We start from the raw sequence: 19,340 nt of genomic DNA, 5'->3' as shown, positions 1-19,340 counted from the left end.
GATAGACAGCCACTCGACCAGCTGAAGTTTTACACTAAATGTATACAATTTGCTTTATACTCCCTCCATTCCAAAATATAGTGCGCCCGCGCTTTCCGAGGTCCAACTTTGACCATAAATTTAACCAACGAGACCAACTGCGGCGGGAGAAAAAATTATATAATTGAAAACTTCTTTGGAATACGAATTCACTGATATGATTTTTGTTCCAGCCGCAATCGGTCTCGATAGTTAAATTTACGGTCAAAGTTGAAGCACGTGGATAGAGGAAGCACTACATTGTGAAATGGAGGGAGTATAACATAGACCATACGAATTAAAGTAAAAATCAAACCAGGAAAAAGGGAAACCCCACTTCAAACCGGCGACCTGTTGCACTAAAGCGGGCGTCCTAACCAACCACCTAATGTTACTTCATGTTTATTTGAGACTCCTAAGATATATATCAAAGAGTAAAAGTACACATTCTGAACTATGTTTTCTCTTATCTAGATTATTAATTTAAAATTATTTGAATTCAGACAAAATTTCCGTTGATTTGTCCGAATTTTTTCATTACTTAAACCAAAGTTACTTGGACTACTATTATGAAAAAGTTCAGACCTCGGGCTCGAGGATGTACATTCATTCTACACTATATTTTCTTTTATCTAGATTTTAATTTATTTTTTTTCGAATTCAAACAAAAAATATTTGATTTGTCCAGAATAATTTATGTACATCCATTCTGCACTGTATGTTCTTTTATCTAGATTTTTAAATTTACATTTATTCGAATTCAAACATAAATTGAGTTTATTTGTCCAAAAACATACGTACATTCACTGTGCACTATATTTCCTTTTATATAAATATTTAAATTTAGAATTATTCGAATTCAAACAAATTTTTTGTTGATTTGTCCAAAAGAATTTACGTATATTCATTCTACATTTTATTTCCTTTATCCAGATTTTATAATTTAAAAAAATCAAATTCAACCAAAATTTTCGTTGGTTTGTCCAAAAGAATTTGCATTCATTCATTCTGCACTATTTTTTGCGGGAATATATATTTAAAGTTAGGTACTATGTGCAAAAAAGATCTATCTTTGCGTAAAAAAATTAAATATAGCTCACTGCCATTGGAATACATAAATTTTATACTATACAATACATAACACTTTTATCATTTTTATCTCTATTTATCACTGATAAACTAAAATCAAATCTATCTTACATAGAAAAAACAATATACAAGATAAAATTTGTTTGTGTTACTAAGTGTCGGTGTGGCCTGATGGTTGGCACTTGTACACGATGCCATAGTATCAAACTGGGGCTTTCCCTTTTCAGCAAACCCTTTTGTCGTTTTAATTTTCATTTTTATTTATGTAGTACGTGTTAAATAGCTTTAACTATGAATTTTTTTGAGGAAGCGTCAACTGTTAGTTGGTCTAGTGGCTCTCTACGCTAGGCGGATCGTGCTAGCTCATCGGTTTGAATCCCATCATGCGCTGCAGCTTCTTTCATTTTATTTGAGGATTGTTTGTGTAAAAATAAATAGAATGTATGGGTACTTTCTTAAAAAAAACAGCCTCAGCCACTGATGGTGGCCCTGCCACCTTGGCACTAGTAAGGATACGGTTGAAAGCACCATATATGAACAAGATGACGAGTTAGATGATCAGAAACACGTATTTTATAAGTTTATGCACTAAACTAAACCTTGCGTGCAAGTTGTGTGACTTCTACTGTATTTACCTTTTCAAAATAAACAGTTGTAGTACCGGGACAGCACCTGTTAGCCAGGTGGATTGCCACCGCTCTATGATGCATTGGACACTCAAGCTAGCTCGTGCTAGGTAGCAGCAAGCAATCAATTTTCATTCGGCTCACTTTCCACCGGTCTATGATGCATTGGATACTAAAAGATTCTTGTTTCCTACCTACTTAACATTGTGGACCATATTTTTACACAACCTCGAATGGTCCCGATGCTTATTCAGTGCTGAATCCTCTTGTTGCTGTTGTTGTTGGTGTAGGAGCGGGCGAGCCAAGGGAAGAGCACGAGCTCAGCGGCCGAGAGCCCGGCGAGCAGCCAGCAGAAATAGTCGAGGTGGGCGCGGTTGAGATTGTCGGCGAACCAGCCATCGCCACCTCCACTCCGCGTGACGTTGTCGATGACCGAGATGAGGGCGCTGCTGATGAAGCCGCCGATGCCCATGACGCTGAAGTAGAGCGCCAGGCCGAGGCTGCGCAGCTGGCTCGGCATCTGGTCGTAGAAGAACTCCTGCATGCCCACCACTGCCAGCACGTCTGCCACACCCATCATCACGTACTGTGGCACCAGCCACGCCCAGCTCATCGGCACCGTCGCCCCAGCGTCGTCCACCAGCCCGTGCTCCCGTGCTGTCTTTAGTCGCTGGCCCTCCACGAGCGCCGCTGCGATGATTGCACACATTGACATGGCCATGCCCGTGCCCATGCGCTGCAACAACGTCAGCCCCAATGCCTTGCCTGTCACGCGCCCCAGTGCCGGCATCAACAAACGGTCGTAGATGGGGACAAACAACAGGATGCTCGCTGGCCCCAGTGTCTGAAGTGCCGCCAGCGGTAGCTCAAGGCCTTCGAAGACGCGGCGATCCAAGGTGCGGCCCTGCTTGTTGAATAGTGTCATGATTTGCGTATATGCAACACCATACGCCAGGCATGCCGCCCAAATCGGCAACAGCCGGAGCATGCTGCGCGCCTCCTCGGACTTGGCCACAACATCCTCGTCTTGGTGTCCATTTGTACCGAAGGGGAAGCTTGAGCTCCTGACGAGCGTGGCAAGGCTGTGGCCGAGGCGGGTGAAGTCTCGGCGTCGATGGTGGGCGCACAGAAGCGATAGGTGGGCGTGACAGAGAGGAATACGACGAAGGTACAAACCATGATGACGCAAAGCATGCCGAAGCCGATCCCCCAACCGATGTTCTCCTGAATGTAGCTGACGACGGCAACAGCGATTGAGATACCGACGGCCATCTAGAAGAATCACACTAAGAAAATGGGCCATTTGTCCCGGTTCGTAAGGGTCATTTGTCCCGGTTGTTGAACCGGAATTAAAGAGTCGTTACTAAAGCTTTAGGCCTTTAGTCGCGGTTCTTACACGAACCGGGACAGATGGGCCTCCACGTGGCCAGTGCGGCGAGCCCAGGCAGGAGGCCCTTTGGTCCTGGTTGATGGTACCAACCGGGATCAATAGGCGTCCACGCGTCAGCAGCTGGCAGGAGCTGAGGTTTTTATTTTTTTAAGGGGTGGTTTTGAGGTTTTGGGGGGTTAATTTAGGTGTTTCATATATTGTGTTAGTGATACGTCTCCAACGTACCTATAATTTTTGATTGCTCCATGCTATATTATCTACTGTTTTGGATGTTTATGGGCTTTATTATACACTTTTATATCATTTTTGGGACTAACCTATTAACCCAGAGCCCAGCGCAAGTTTCTGTTTTTTATCTTGTTTTAGGGTTTCGAAGAAAAGGAAAATTAAACGGAGTCCAATTGACCTGAAACTTCACGAAACTCATTTTTGGAAGGAAAGAAGCCCAGAAGACTTGAAGTGCACGTAAGTGAAGCTTCAAGGAGGCCACGAGGCAGGGGGGCGCGCCCACCCCCCTAGGGTGCGCCCTCCACCCTCGTGGGCCCCTCGTGGCTCCCCTGACGTATCTCTTTCAGCCATATATACCCACGTACCCTAAAACTATCGAGGAGCGCAATAGATCGGGAGTTCCGCCGCCAGAAGCCTCCGTAGCCACCCAAAGCCAATCTAGACCCGTTCCAGCACCCTGCCGGAGGGGGCAATCCCTCTCCGGTGGCCATCTTCATCATCCCGGCGCTCTCCATGACAAGGAGGGAGTAGTTCTCCCTCGGGGCTGAGGGTATGTACCAGTAGCTATGTGTTTGATCTCTCTTTCTCTTTCTCTCTCTCTCGTGTTCTTGAGATGATATGATCTTGATGTATCGCGAGCTTTGCTGTTATAGCTGGATCTTGTGATGTTTTCTTCCCCCTCTACTCTCTTGTAATGAATTGAGTTTTCCCTTTGAAGTTATCTTATCGGATTGAGTCTTTAAAGATTTGAGAACACTTGATGTATGTCTTGCCGTGTGTATCTGTGGTGACAATGGGATACCACATGATTCACTTGATGTATGTTTCGGTGATCAACTTGCGGGTTTCGCCCATGAACCTATGCATAGGGGTTGGCACACGTTTTCGTCGTGATTCTTCGGTAGAAACTTTGGGGCACTCTTTGAGGTTCTATGTGTTGGTTGAATAGATGAATCTGAGATTGTGTGATGCATATATATCATATAATCATACCCATGGATACTTGAGGTGACATTGGAGTATCTAGGTGACATTAGGGTTTTGGTTCATTTGTGTCTTAAGGTGTTATTGCAGTACGAACTCTAGGGCTGTTTGTGACACCTATAGGAATAGCTCAATGGATTGATTGGAAAGAATAACTTTGAGGTGGTTTCATACCCTACCATAATCTCTTTGTTTGTTCTCCGCTATTAGTGACTTTGGAGTGACTCTTTGTTGCATGTTGAGGGATAGTTATGTGATCCAATTATGTTATTATTGTTGAGGGAACTTGCACTAGCGAAAGTATGAACTCTAGGCCTTGTTTCAACGCATTGCAATACCGTTTACGCTCACTTTTATCATTAGTTACCTTGCTGTTTTTATATTTTCAGATTACAAAAACCATTATCTACTATCCATATACCACTTGTATCACCATCTCTTCGCCGAACTAGTGCACCTATACAATTTACCATTGTATTGGGTGTGTTGGGGACACAAGAGACTCTTTGTTATTTGGTTGCAGGGTTGCTTGAGAGAGACCATCTTCATCCTACGCCTCCCACGGATTGATAAACCTTAGGTCATCCACTTGAGGGAAATTTGCTACTGTCCTACAAACCTCTGCACTTGGAGGCCCAACAACGTCTACAAGAAGAAGGTTGCGTAGTAGACATCAAGCTCTTTTCTGGCGCCGTTGTCGGGGAGGTTAGTGCTTGAAGGTATATCTTTAGATCTTGCAATCGAGTCTTTCAGTTTCTTGTTTTATCACTAGTTTAGTTTATAAAAGAAAATTATAAAAAAAATGGAATTGAGTTTGTCTCATACGCTTCACCTTTTTAATATCTTTCGTGAGTATGATGGAAAGGATAATTTTGCTCAAATGATAGAAGAAGAAATCTATAAAATGTTTGGCACTAAATATTTGAATGATGAGCATGATTGCAATGTTGTTAGTATGAATTCCTTGAATATCCATGATGCTAATGATATGCAAAGCCACAAGCTTGGGAAAGCTATGTTTGATGAAGATGATATTTTTTGTCCCCCAAGTTTTGATGAGCAAATTTATTATGATGAAAGCATGCCTCCTATTTATGATGATTATTGTGATGACACGTATGCTTTAAAGAATAATGATAACCATGAAACTTGTCATCTTGATCTTAATTTTCAATCACATGATAGTTATTTTGTTGAGTTTGCTCCCACTATTATTCATGAGAAGAATTTTGCTTATGTGGAGAGTAATAAAATTTCTATACTTGTAGACCATGAAAAGAATGCTTTATGTGATAGTTATATTGTTGAATTCATTCATGGTGCTACTGAAAATTATTATGAGGGAGGAATATATGCTTGTAGGAATTGCAATAATATCAAGTTTCCTCTCTATGTGCTTAAAGTTTTGAAGTTATGCTTGTTTTACCTTCCTATGCAAGTTGATTCTTATTCCCATAAGTTATTTGCTCACAAAATCCCTATGCATAGGAAGTGGGTTAGACTTAAATGTGCTAGTCATATTCTTTATGATGCTCTCTTTTTGTTTCAATTCTCATCCTTTATGTGAGCATCATTGAAATCATCATGCCTAGCTAGTGGCGTTAAACGATAGCGCTTGTCGGGAGGCAACCCAACTTTATTTTTGTTCCTTACTTTTTGCTCCTGTTTAGCAATAAATAATTTATATAGCCTCTGTTATGATTGAGTTTTTATGTTTTAATTAGTGTTTGTGCCAAGTAGAATCTTTGGGAAGACTTGGGGAAAGTCTTGTTGATCTTGCTTAAAAAAACAGAAACTTTAGTGCTCACGAGAATTGCTGCCATTTTTATTGGAGAGTGATATTTAGTTAATTCTTTTTGCAGATGATTAATAGATAAATTACTCACGTCCAGAAATGTATTTGAGAATTTTATGAGTTCCAAAAGTATACGTTTGATCCAGATTACTACAGACTGTTCTGTTTTTGACAGATTCTATTTATCATGTGTTGTTTGCTTATTTTAGTGAATCTATGGCTAGTAAAAGAGTTTATAAACCATAGAGAAGTTATAATACAGTAGGTTTAAAATCAATATAAATAATGTATGAGATCATTACAGTACCTTGAAGTGGTCTTTTGTTTTCTTTCGTTAACGGAGCTTACGAGTTTTCTGTTAAGTTTTGTGTTGTGAACTTTTCAAGTCTTGGGTAAAGATTCGATAGACTATGGAATAAGGAGTGGAAAAAGCCTAATCTTGTGGATGCCCAAGGCACCCCAAGGTAATATTCAAGGACAACCAAGAGCCTAAGCTTGGGGATGCCCCGGAAGGCATCCCCTCTTTCGTCTTCGTTCATCGGTAACTTTACTTGGAGCTATATTTTTATTTACCACATGATGTGTGTTTTGCTTGGAGCGTTATTTTATTTTATTTATTTTTGCTTGATGTTTGAATAAAATACCAAGATCTGAAATTATTAAATGTTAGAGAGTCTTCATATAGTTGCATAATTATTCGACTACTCATTGATCTTCACTTATATCTTTCGGAGTAGTTTGTCATTGCTCTAGTGCTTCACTTATATCTTTTTAGAGCACGGTGGTGGTTTATTTTGAAGAAATAATTGATCTCTCATGCTTCACTTATATTATTTTGAGAGTCTTTAGAACAGCATGGTAGTTTGCTTTGGTTATGAAACTAGTCCTAATATGATGGGCATCCAAGAATAGTAAAAACTTTCATATAGAGAATTGAATACTAAGAGAAGTTTGATGCTTGATGATTGTTTTGAGATATGGAGGTAATAATATCAAAGTCATGCTAGTTGATTAGTTGTGAATTTGTGGAATACTTGTGTTGAAGTTTGCAAGTCCAGTAGCATGCACGTATGGTAAACGTTGTGTAACAAATTTGAAACATGAGGTGTTATTTGATTGTCTTCCTTATGAGTGGCGGTCGGGGACGAGCGATGGTCTTTTCCTACCAATCTATCCCCCTAGGAGCATGCGCGTAGTGCCGAGGTTTTTGATGACTTGTAGATTTTTGCAATAAGTATGCGAGTTCTTTATGACTAATGTTGAGTCCATGGATTATACGCACTCTCACCCTTTCATCCTTGCTAGCCTCTTCGGTACCGTGCATTGCCCTTTCTCGCATTGAGAGTTGGCACAAACTTCGCCGGTGTATCCAAACCCCATGATATGATCGATTTAACTTACTTCTCGAGCATTTCAGTCATGTCCGCATACTCCTGGGGATCTTTTTGTCTTGACTCTAAGACGGTTACTAGTCCCTGCTCAAGCTTAATCTCTAGGAGAATATAGTGGAACCTGCGCACGCATGCATAACTCATCAATTACATTACTATAACCTGGACTAATAAGGGAAACCGAATATGCACAAGATAGTAACACTCACTTGAAGTTGTAAGGAAAGAGTATTATATCTTTGTTTTCATTTATTACCAATGATCGTAGCAAGTTGGCATCGGTCTCTCTGGCCTTAAATTCAACCGTATATGCATCTATGAGATTTGTGTTAATGAACCCAATATCACTGATTTGTCTTTTCTTCAATTTGGCGATCTGCAATCTGCATAATATAGTGAGGATAATTATATATACATGCAATGAAAGAGCTGACCTATATATAGAGACTTAATGACAGAAGTAGTACTTACAGACAGTAGCAAGTGACTGTTAATTTATCGAGGGCCTTTTGATTGAAAAACTGGAAGAACTCCTCAAGTGGAACATTCAAAAGATCAATTCCAACGAGGTCATGCTCCTCTTTAACTCTCGGTGTCAAAATATTCACCCCCAGACTCTCTGCAGGTTTTCATGTACCAATCATGGAATCTTCGCATCATCGTTGTTAGAGATCTTTCATCTTTGACGAGAGGCTTCCCGTAATGGTATCTGTGTTCGTCCACCTCCAAGAAATCATAATGTACATCGTCGGGCAGGTAATCTCCAAGATTGGTATAACCGGGCACCATCCTCGGATCAATAGCGACGATATCGCTAGACACCTTGAGCGGGGGGGACGATTGGTTCGCTTGTTCGCCGAGCTAGGCAATGTTTTTCCCAACTCATCGTTCTTTTAACCTTTGATCACTGATAGTACTTCCCGACTGCTCCGCTTCGATAAATGACCTTTCAATATGCGCTCATAGTTGCCTTTCGGCGGAGACTTTGGTGGTTTCTTCAGGGCAGCCAGAGTGTGCTTCGCTTTCACCGGATCTATCTTCTCCTCCGGAGGTGGATGTTTCTTTGCTTTCACCCCTTCAAAGAAGTCCCTCACTTCGGCTTGCACGATCTTCGTGGTTTCCTTCACGGTCCTCTCGTATGGTAACTTCTCTAGAGGCTTGAGAGATGGACTGAATCTGTGTTGCCTCCCGCCTCTGGCTGTACTGCTAGACGCCGGCCGAGCAGACATCACAATATCAATATGTCATCATCATATCATCTACAGAAAAATTCTAAAGAAAAAATAATCTATATATCACAATATCAATATTTTCTATATACATACATCCATCCATACATACATATATATCCACATTAATTATATATATATATATGAACAAAAAATACTAATTCTATGAACATAAAAGGTCTATGAAAAAAAACATCACATCAATATTTTCATCCATCCATATATACATACATACATCCATTTATATATACATCTACATTATATATGAACAAAAAAATATATAAACTTTACTAATAAAAAAGATAGCGGGCCGGGGCGGCGGCAACTCACAGCGTGGGTGGCGATGGCGATGGCGACGGCAGGGGCGGGGCAGGGCACAGGCTCTGGGGCGGTGACATACGGCGACGACGACGACGATGGCAGGGCAGGGGCGCGGGGTCGGGAGCGGCGACGACGATGACGGCGGCGGGGGCGGGGCGGGGCGCGGGCTCGGGGGCGGTGACGGCGAGGACGGCAGCGGTGGCGGGGCAGGGGCGCGGGCTCGGTGACGGCGACGACGGCGATGGCGGGGCAGGGGCGCGGGCTCGGGGTCGGTGACGTCGACAGCGACGGCGGGGCCGGGATAGGGGCGCGGGCTCAGGGACGGCGCGATGGAGGGGCCGGGGCACGGGCGCGGGCTCGGCGACGGCGACGGAGGGGACGGGGCAGTGGCGGGGCGGAGACGGCGTCGGGGCAGCCTGGCGGCGTTGATGTGCTCGGCGTCGTCGGGGCAAACTGCAGATGAACTCTGAAAAATTTACTAAGTGTTTTCTTATATAGCAAAGTCATTGGTCCCGGTTCGTGGCACCAACCGGGACCAATGCCCTCTTTAGTCCCGATTGGTGGCACCAACCGGGACTAAAGGGGGTAATTGGTATCGGTTCCTGGCACCAACCGGGACCAATGCCAACCTTTAGTCCCGTTTGGTTCCACCAACCGGGACCAAAGGCCTACGCCTGCCAAAGCCGCGGTGCGGTGGGATGTTTAGTCCCACCTCGCTAGCTGAGGAGCTGCCGCACCTATTTATAAGCACGACCCTGCCATCTCTCTTGAACTCCTCTAAATTGCAGGCATTTGGGCCTAATCTCACATTGCGATGCATGTGGGCCTTTCGTCGTTCTGCGGGCCTGAATCCTGGCCCAACTAGCTGGGTTCCTAGTCGCATTCGGGCCATGGTGGCTAGGTGGCATTTTTTATTTTATTTTCCAGTTTTTTGTTTTCTTTGTTACTGTTGCTATTTTTATTTATTTTATTAAAGTTTTCATATTTTATTTTATTTTAAAGGTTTATTTTATTTTGTTTGTACTTATTTATTGAAGTCTATTTTGTTTCTATTTACTTATTTTATTTTGTTTCTACTTATTTATTAAAGTTTATTTTGTTTCTACTTATTTATATTATTTTATTTTTTTCTTATAATGTTTTGAACAGAAAATACTTTGATAATTTTAGTTTCAATAATACTAGAGGTTTATAAAAGCTTTTTTGTTGATTCCTTTAGTACTGGTTCTAAAAGCAACGTGAGCATTGCACCTCTCTTTTTGTGCATTCAAAATGCACCATTTGAAGCCACATCAGCAATTTTCAACCCTTTCTGAGTATTTGTTATTTTTCATGCATTTACTGATTTTTGTGAGCTATAAGACCCTGAAATTGAAAAGCATTTCAAATGAACTCTGAAAAGGTTGAAATTTGGCATGGTATCATCATTTCACCCACATAGAATGTGCAAGAAAGTAGAGAGAGTTACGGCACAATTGGATGCACTTCGTGTACAAAACGGACAGTCTCTTTTGAAGTATGAGGGTTTCATACGAAAACTCGTCTATTACAAAGGGATTTCATTTTTTTGAACTTATTTGAACTCCAGACTTTTTCTATGTTCAAAATGCACCATTTAAAGCCACATCAACAATTTTCAACCCTTTCTGACTTCATTTATAATTTTTTCATGCATTTACTGATTATTTTGAGCTATAAGACCCTGAAATTGAAAAGCATTTCAAATGAACTCTGAAAAGGTTGAAAGTTGGCTTGGTATCATCATTTCACCCACATAGCATGTGCAAGAAAGTAGAGAGGGTTACAACAAAAACTGGATGCACTTCGTGTACAAAACGGACAGTCTCTTTTGAAGTATTAGGGTTTCATACGAAACTCGTCTGTTACAAAGGGATTTCATTTTTTTGAACTTATTTGAACTCCAGACTTTCTCTGTGTTCAAAATGCACCATTCAAAGCCACATCATCAATTTTCAACCATTTCTGACTTCATTTGTTATTTTTCATGCATTTACTGATTATTTTGAGCTATAAGACCCTGAAGTTGAAAAACATTTCAAATGAACTCTGAAAAGGTTGAAAGTTGGCATGTTATCATCATTTCATCCAGATATCATGTGCAAGAAAGTTGAGAGGGCTACGGCAAAAACTGCATGCACTTCGTGTACAAAACGGACAATCTCTTTCGAAGTATCAGGGTTTCATACGGAAACTCGCTTGTTACAAAGGGATTTCATTTTTTAAAACTTATCTGAACTCCTGACTTTTTGAGTGTTTAAAATGCACCATTCAAAGCCACATCATCAATTTTTAACCCTTTCTGACTTCATTTGTTATTTTTCATGCATTTACTGATTATTTTGAGCTATAAGACCTTGAAATTGAAAAGCATTTCAAATGAACTCTGAAAAGGTTGAAAGTTGGCATGTGCTACGTCTTGAGCTTGCGTTGGTTTTCCCCGAAGAGGAAGGGATGATGCAGCAGAGCAGCGTAAATATTTCCCTAAGTTTTTGAGAACCAAGGTATCAATCTAGTAGGAGGTCACGCTCAAGTCCCTCGTACCTGCACAAAACGATAGCTACTCGCAACCAACGCGATTAGGGGTTGTCAATCCCTTCACGGTTACTTACGAGAGTGAGATCTGATAGATATACTATTTTTGGTATTTTTGGTATAAAGATGCAAAGTAAAAAGTAAAGGCAAAGTAAAAAAGCAAAGCAAGATTAAAGTGATGGAGATTGATATGATGAGAATAGACCCGGGGGCCATAGGTTTCACTAGTGGCTTCTCTCAAGAGCATAAGTATTCTACGGTGGGTGAACAAATTACTATTGAGCAATTGACAGAATTGAGCATAGTTATGAGAATATCTAGGCATGATCATGTATATAGGCATCACGTCTCTGACAAGTAGACCAAAACGATTCTGCATCTACTACTATTACTCCACTCATCGACCGCTATCCAGCATGCATCTAGAGTATTAAGTTAAAAACAGAGTAACGCCTTAAGCAAGATGACATGATGTAGAGAGATAAATTCATGCAATATGAAATAAACCCCATCTTGTTATCCTCGATGGCAACGATGCAATATGTGCCTTGCTGCCCCTTCTGTCACTGGGAAAGGACACCGCAAGATCGAACCCAAAGCTAAGCACTTCTCCCATGGCAAGAACTACCAATCTAGTTGGCCAAACCAAACGGATAATTCGAAGAGACTTGCAAAGATAACCAATCATACATAAAAGAATTCAGAGAAGATTCAAATATTATTCATAGATAGACTTGATCATAAACCCGCAATTCATCGGTCTCAACAAACACACTGCAAAAAGAAGATTACATCAAATAGATCTCCACAAGAGAGGGGGAGAACTTTGTATTGAGATCCAAAAAGAGAGAAGAAGCCATCTAGATACTAACTATGAACCCTGAGGTAAAGTACTCACACTTCATTGGAGAGGCTATGACGATGTAGAAGCCCTCCGTGATGACGGCCCTCTCCGGCGGAGCTCCGGAACAGGCCCCAAGATGGGATCTCGTGGATATAGAAAGTTGCGGCGGTGGAATTAGGTTTTTGGCTCCCGTTCTGATCGTTTGGGGATACATATGTATATATAGGAGGAAGGAGTACGTCGGTGGAGCACCGAGGGGCCCACAAGGCAGGGGGGGCGCGCCCTAGGGGGGCGCCCCCCACCCTCGCGACCGCCTCTTTGACTCCTTGGAGTAGGGTCCAAGTCTCCTGGATCACGTTCGGTGAGAAAATCATGATCCCGAAGATTTTATTCCGTTTGGACTCCGTTTGATATTTTGTTTCTCCAAAACACTGAAATAGGCAAAAAAACAATTCTGGGCTGGGCCTCCGGTTAATAGGTTAGTCCCAAAAATAATATAAAATTGGAAAATAAAGCCCAATATAGTCCAAAACAGTAGATAATATAGCATGGAGCAATCAAAATTTATAGATACGTTGGAGACGTATCAGGCATCCCCAAGCTTAATTCATGCTCGTCCTCGAGTAGGTAAATGATAAAAAGAGAATTTTTGATGCGGAGTGCTACTTGGCATAATTTCAATGCAAATCTTCTTAATTGTGATATGAATATTCAGATTCGAAAGATTCAAGACAAAAGTTTATATTGACATAAAAATAATAATACTTCAAGCATACTAACAAAGCAATTATGTCTTTTCAAAATAACATGGCCAAAGAAAGTTATCCCTACAAAATCATATAGTCTGGCTATGCTCTATATTCACCACACAAAGTATTTAAATCATGCACAACCCCGATGACAAGCCAAGCAATTGTTTCATACTTAACTTTTTCAAAACTTTTTCAATCTTCACGCAATACATGAGCGTGAGCCATGGATATAGAACTATAGGTGGAATAGAATGGTGGTTGTGGAGAAGACAAGAAGGAGGGGATGATAGTCTCACATCAACTAGGCGTATCAATGGGCTATGGAGATGCCCATCAATAGATATCAATGTGAGTGAGTAGGGATTGCCATGCAACGGATGCACTAGAGCTATAAATGTATGAAAGCTCAACAAAAGAAACTCGTGGGTGTGCATCCAACTTGCTTGCTCACGAAGACCTAGGGCACTTGAGGAGGCCCATCATTGGAATATACAAGCCAAGTTCTATAATGTAAAATTCCCACTAGTATATGAAAGTGATAACATGAGAGACTCTCTACTATGAAGATCATGGTGCTACTTTGAAGCACAAGTGTGGTAAAAGGATAGTAGCATTGCCCCTTTTTATTTATTTTCTCCCTTTTTTGGGCCTTCTTTTTTTTCTTTGGCCTTTCTCTTTTTTGGGACAATGCTCTATTAAATGATGATCATCACACTTTTATTTATTTACAACTCAATGATTACAACTCGATTCTAAAACAAAGTATGACTCTATATGGATGCCTCCGGCGGTGTACCGGGATATGCAATGAATCAAGAGTGATAAGTATGAAAAAATTATGAATGGTGGCTTTGCCACAAATACTATGTCAACTACATGATCATGCTAAGCAATATGACAATGATGAATGTGTCATGATGAACTAGATGGTGGAAAGTTGCATGGCAATATATCTCGGAATGGCTATGGAAATGCCATAATAGGTAGGTATGGTGGCTGTTTTGAGGAAGGTATATGGTAGGTGTATGATACCGGCGAAAGGTGCGCGGTATTAGAGAGGCTAGCAAAGGTAGAAGGGTGAGAGTGTGTATGATCCATGGACTCAACATTAGTCATAAAGAACTCATATACTTATTGCAAAAATCTAGAAGTTATCAAAGCAAAGTATTACGCGCATGCTCCTAGGGGGATATATTGGTAGGAAAAGACCATCGCTCGTCCCCGACCGCCACTCATAAGGAAGAAAATCAATAAATAAATCATGCTCCGACTTCATCACATAACGGTTCACCATACGTGCATGCTACGGGAATCACAAACTTTAACACAATTATTCTTTAAATTCACAACTACTCAACTAGCATGACTTTAATATTATCACCTCCATATCTCAAAACAATTATCATGCTTCAATCTTTTCTTAGTATTCAACACACTCAAAAGAAAGTTTCACAAATCTTGAATACCAAGCATATTATTATTAAGCAAATTACCATGCTATTAAGAGACTCTCAAAATAATTTAAGTGAAGCATGAGAGATCAATAGTTTATTTAAAACAAATCCACCACCGTGCTCTAAAAGATCTAAGTGAAGCACATAGAGCAAAATTATAATGCTCAAAAGATATAAGTGAAGCACATAGAGCAAAACTACTTAGCTCAAAAGATATAAGTGAAGCACATAGAGTATTCTATCAAATTTTAATTCATGTATGGCTCTCTCAAAAGGTGTGTAAAGAAGGATGATTGTGGCATACTAAGACACAAAGACACAAATAATACAAGACGCTCCAAGCAAAACGCATATCATGTTGGTGAATAAAAATATAGCTCCAAGTAAATTACCGATGGAAGTGGACGAAAGAGCGGATGCCTCCCGGGGCATCCCCAAGCTTTGAATTCTTGGTGTCCTTGTATTATCTTGGGGGTGCCATGGGCATCCCCAAGCTTATGCTCTTGCCACTCCTTGTTCCATAATCCATCAAAAGAATTCACCCAAAACTTGAAAACTTCACAACACAAAACTCAAAATAGAAAACTCGTGAGCTCCGTTAGCGAAAGAAAACAAAAGACCACTTCAAGGTACTGTAATGAACTCATTCTTTATTTATATTGGTGTTAAAACTACTGTATTCCAACTTCTCTATGGATTATAAACTATTTTACTAGCCATAGATTCATCAAAATAAGCAAACAACACACGAGAAATAGAATCTGTCAAAAACAGAACATTCTGTAGTAATCTGTAGCTAGCGCAAGATCTGGAACCCAAAAAATTCTAAAATAAATTGCTGGACGTGAGGAATTTATCTATTAATCATCTTCAAAATAATTAACTAAATAGCACTCTTCAAATAAAAATGACAGCAGTTCTCGTGAGCGCTAAAGTTTCTGTTTTTTACAGCAAGTTCAACAAGATTTTCCCCAAGTCTTCCCAACGGTTCTACTTGGCACAAACACTAATTAAACACAAAAACACAACCAAACCAGAGGCTAGATAATTTATTTATTACTAAGAAGGAGCAAAAAGCAAGGAATAAAAATAAAATTGGGTTGCCTCCTAACAAGCGCTATCGTTTAACGCCCCTAGCTAGGCATAAAAGCGAGGATAAATCTAAGTATTGCCATCTTTGGTAGGCAATCCATAAGTGGCTCTCATGATAGTTTCATATGGTAATTTTATTTTGTTTCTTGGAAAGTGTTCCATGCCCTTTTTTAATGGAAATTGAAATCTAATATTCCCTTCCTTCATATCAATAATCGCACCAACCGTTCTAAGGAAAGGTCTACCAAGAATAATAGGGCAAGAAGGATTGCAATCTATATCAAGAACAATGAAATCTACGGGCACATAATTCCTATTTGCAACAATAAGAACATCATTAATCCTTCCCATAGGTTTCTTAATAGTAGAATCCGTGAGATGCAAGTTTAGAGAGCAATCATCAAAATTGCGGAAATCTAGCAAACCACACAATGTTTTGGGAATAGTGGAGACACTAGCACCCAAATCACACAAAGCATAAAACTCATGGTCTTTAATTTTAATTTTAATAGTTGGTTCCCACTCATCATAGAGTTTTCTAGGGATAGAAACTTTCAACTCAAGTTTTTCTTCATAAGATTGCATCAAGGCATCAACAATATGTTCAGTGAAGGCTTTATTTTGACTATAAGCATGTGGAGAATTTAGCACGGATTGCAACAAGGAAATACAATAAATTAAAGAGCAACTTTCATAATTAATTCCTTTAAATTCAATATAGTGGGTTTAGCAACATCTAGATTTTTATTTCTTTCAATCCCACTTTCATCAATTTCATCATTAAGATCTAAATACTCCGAATTTTTAGAACGCCTTCTAGGTAAAGGAAGATCATATTCAGTTTCATCAAGATTCATATTGCAAAACAAAGATTTAATAGGGGACACATCAATAACTTTTAGATCTTCATCTTGATTTTCATAGGAATTGGAAGAACACGCTTTAATAAAGGCATCTTTGGAAGCACGCATCCTAGCGGTTCTGTCCTTGCACTCATCAATGGAAATTCTCATGGCTTTAAGAGACTCATTGATATCATGCTTAGGAGGAATAGATCTAATCTTTAAAGAATCAATCTCAGAGAAATTCTATCAACGTTTCTAGCCAAATCATCAACTTTAAGCAATTTCTCTTCAAGCAAAGCATTAAAATTCTTTTGTGAATTCATAAAATCTTTAACACTATTCTCAAATTCAGAGGGCATCTTATTATAATTTCCATAAGAGTTGTTGTAGGAATTCCCATAATTATTAGAAGGATTACTAGGATATGGCCTAGGATTAAAATTCCCTCTATAAGCGTTGTTACCAAAATTATTCCTACCAACAAAATTCACATCCATAGATTCATTGTTATTCTCAATCAAAGTAGACAAAGGCATATCATTAGGATCAGAAGAAACACTCTTAGTAGCAAATAATTTCATAAGTTCATCCATCTTTCCACTGAAAACATTGATTTCTTCTATCGCATGCACTTTTTTATTAGAAGATCTTTCAGTATGCCATTGAGAATAATTAACCATAATATTATCTTGGAGTTTAGTAGCATCTCCTAAAGTGATTTCCATAAAAGTGCCTCCCGCAGCCGAATCTAAAAGATATCTAGAAGCAAAATTCAATCCGGCATAAAAATTTTGTATGATCATCCACAAATTCAAACCATGAGTAGGGAAATTACGTATCATTAATTTCATTCTCTCCCAAGCTTGTGCAACATGTTCATGATCAAGTTGTTTAAAGTTCATAATATCGTTTCTAAGAGAGATGATCTTAGCGGGAGGAAAATACTTAGAGATAAAAGCATCTTTGCACTTGTTCCAAGAATCAATACTATTCTTAGGCAAAGACGAAATCCAAGCTTTAGCACGATCTCTAAGCGAAAAAGGAAATAGCTTCAATTTAATGACATCATTATCGACATATTTTTCTTTTGCATATCACATAAATCAACGAAGCTATTCAGATGAGTAGCGGCATCTTCGCTAGGAAGGCCGGTGAATTGATCTTTCATAACAAGATTCAACAAAGCAGCATTGATTTCACAAGATTCAGTGTCGGCAAGAGGAGAAATTGGAGTGCTAAGGAAATCATTATTATTGGTATTGGTGAAGTCACACAATTTGGTAGTATCTTGAGGCATCGCGACAAACAAGCAATCTAACACACGAGCAAACAAAAAGGCAAGCGGGCAAAAGAGGCAAATGGAGAGGGAGGATAGAGAGAGAGGGTGGATAAAACAGCAAGGGTGAAGTGGGGGAGAGGAAAACGAGAGGCAAATGGCAAATAATGTAATGCGGGAGATAGGGATTGTGATGGGTACTTGGTATGTTGAATTTTTGCGTAGACTCCCCAGCAACGGCGCCAGAAATCCTTCTTGTTACGTCTTGAGCTTGCGTTGGTTTTACCCGAAGAGGAAGGGATGATGCAGCAGAGTAGCGTAAGTATTTCCCTCAGTTTTTGAGAACCAAGGTATCAATCCAGTAGGAGGCCACGCTCAAGTCCCTCGTACCTGCACAAAACGAAAGCTACTCGCAACCAACACGATTAGGGGTTGCCAATCCCTTCACGGTCACTTACGAGAGTGAGATCTGATAGATATAATATTTTTGGTATTTTTGATATAAAGATGCAAAGTAAAAAGTAAAGGCAAAGTAAAAAAGCAAAGCAGGATTAAAGTGATGGAGATTGATATGATGAGAATAGACCCGGGGGCCATAGGTTTTGCTACTGGCTTCTCTGAAGAGCATAAGTATTCTACGGTGGGTGAACAAATTACTGTTGAGCAATTGACAGAATTGAGCATAGTTATGAGAATATCTAGGCATGATCATGTATATAGGCATCACGTCTGTGACAAGTAGACCGAAATGATTCTGCATCTACTACTATTACTCCACTCATCGACCGCTATCCAGCATGCATCTAGAGTATTAAGTTAAAAACAGAGTAACGCCTTAAGCAAGATGACATGATGTAGAGAGATAAATTCATGCAATATGAAATAAACCCCATCTTGTTATCCTCGATGGCAACGATGCAATACATGCCTTGCTTCCCCTTCTGTCACTGGGAAAGGACACCGCAAGATCGAACCCAAAGCTAAGCACTTCTCCCATGGCAAGAACTACCAATCTAGTTGGCCAAACCAAACGGATAATTCGAAGAGACTTGCAAAGATAACCAATCATACATAAAAGAATTCAGAGAAGATTCAAATATTATGCATAGATAGAATTGATCATAAACCCACAATTCATCGGTCTCAACAAACACACCGCAAAAAGAAGATTACATCGAATAGATCTCCACAAGAGAGGGGGAGAACTTTGTATTGAGATCCAAAAAGAGAGAAGAAGCCATCTAGATACTAACTATGGACCCTGAGGTAAACTACTCACACTTCATCGGAGAGGCTATGATGATGTAGAAGCCCTCCGTGATGATAGCCCTCTCCGGCGGAGCTCCGGAACAGGCCCCAAGCACTAGTGCAGAACCGGGCAATAGCACCGGTTCGTAAGGGTCTTTAGTGCCGGTTTGGTAACCGGCACTAAATTGTAGGCACTAAAGGCCCC

At 40.2% G+C, this 19,340-nt stretch overlaps 1 pseudogene; it reads right to left on the bottom strand.

Annotated features, from left to right (window-relative positions):
* Window positions 1-1,983: 1,983 nt before the first annotated feature.
* Window positions 1,984-19,340, bottom strand: part of LOC147988016 (protein NRT1/ PTR FAMILY 5.10-like) — a 42,948-nt pseudogene continuing 25,591 nt past the window's right edge.

This window comes from Triticum urartu, chromosome 2A, assembly GCF_056163025.1.
Source record: "Triticum urartu cultivar PI428250 chromosome 2A, HENAU_Tu73, whole genome shotgun sequence".
Lineage (NCBI taxonomy): Eukaryota > Viridiplantae > Streptophyta > Magnoliopsida > Poales > Poaceae > Triticum > Triticum urartu.
Note: the sequence above shows the minus strand (reverse complement) of the source record. Positions and strands in the feature narration are given on the sequence as shown.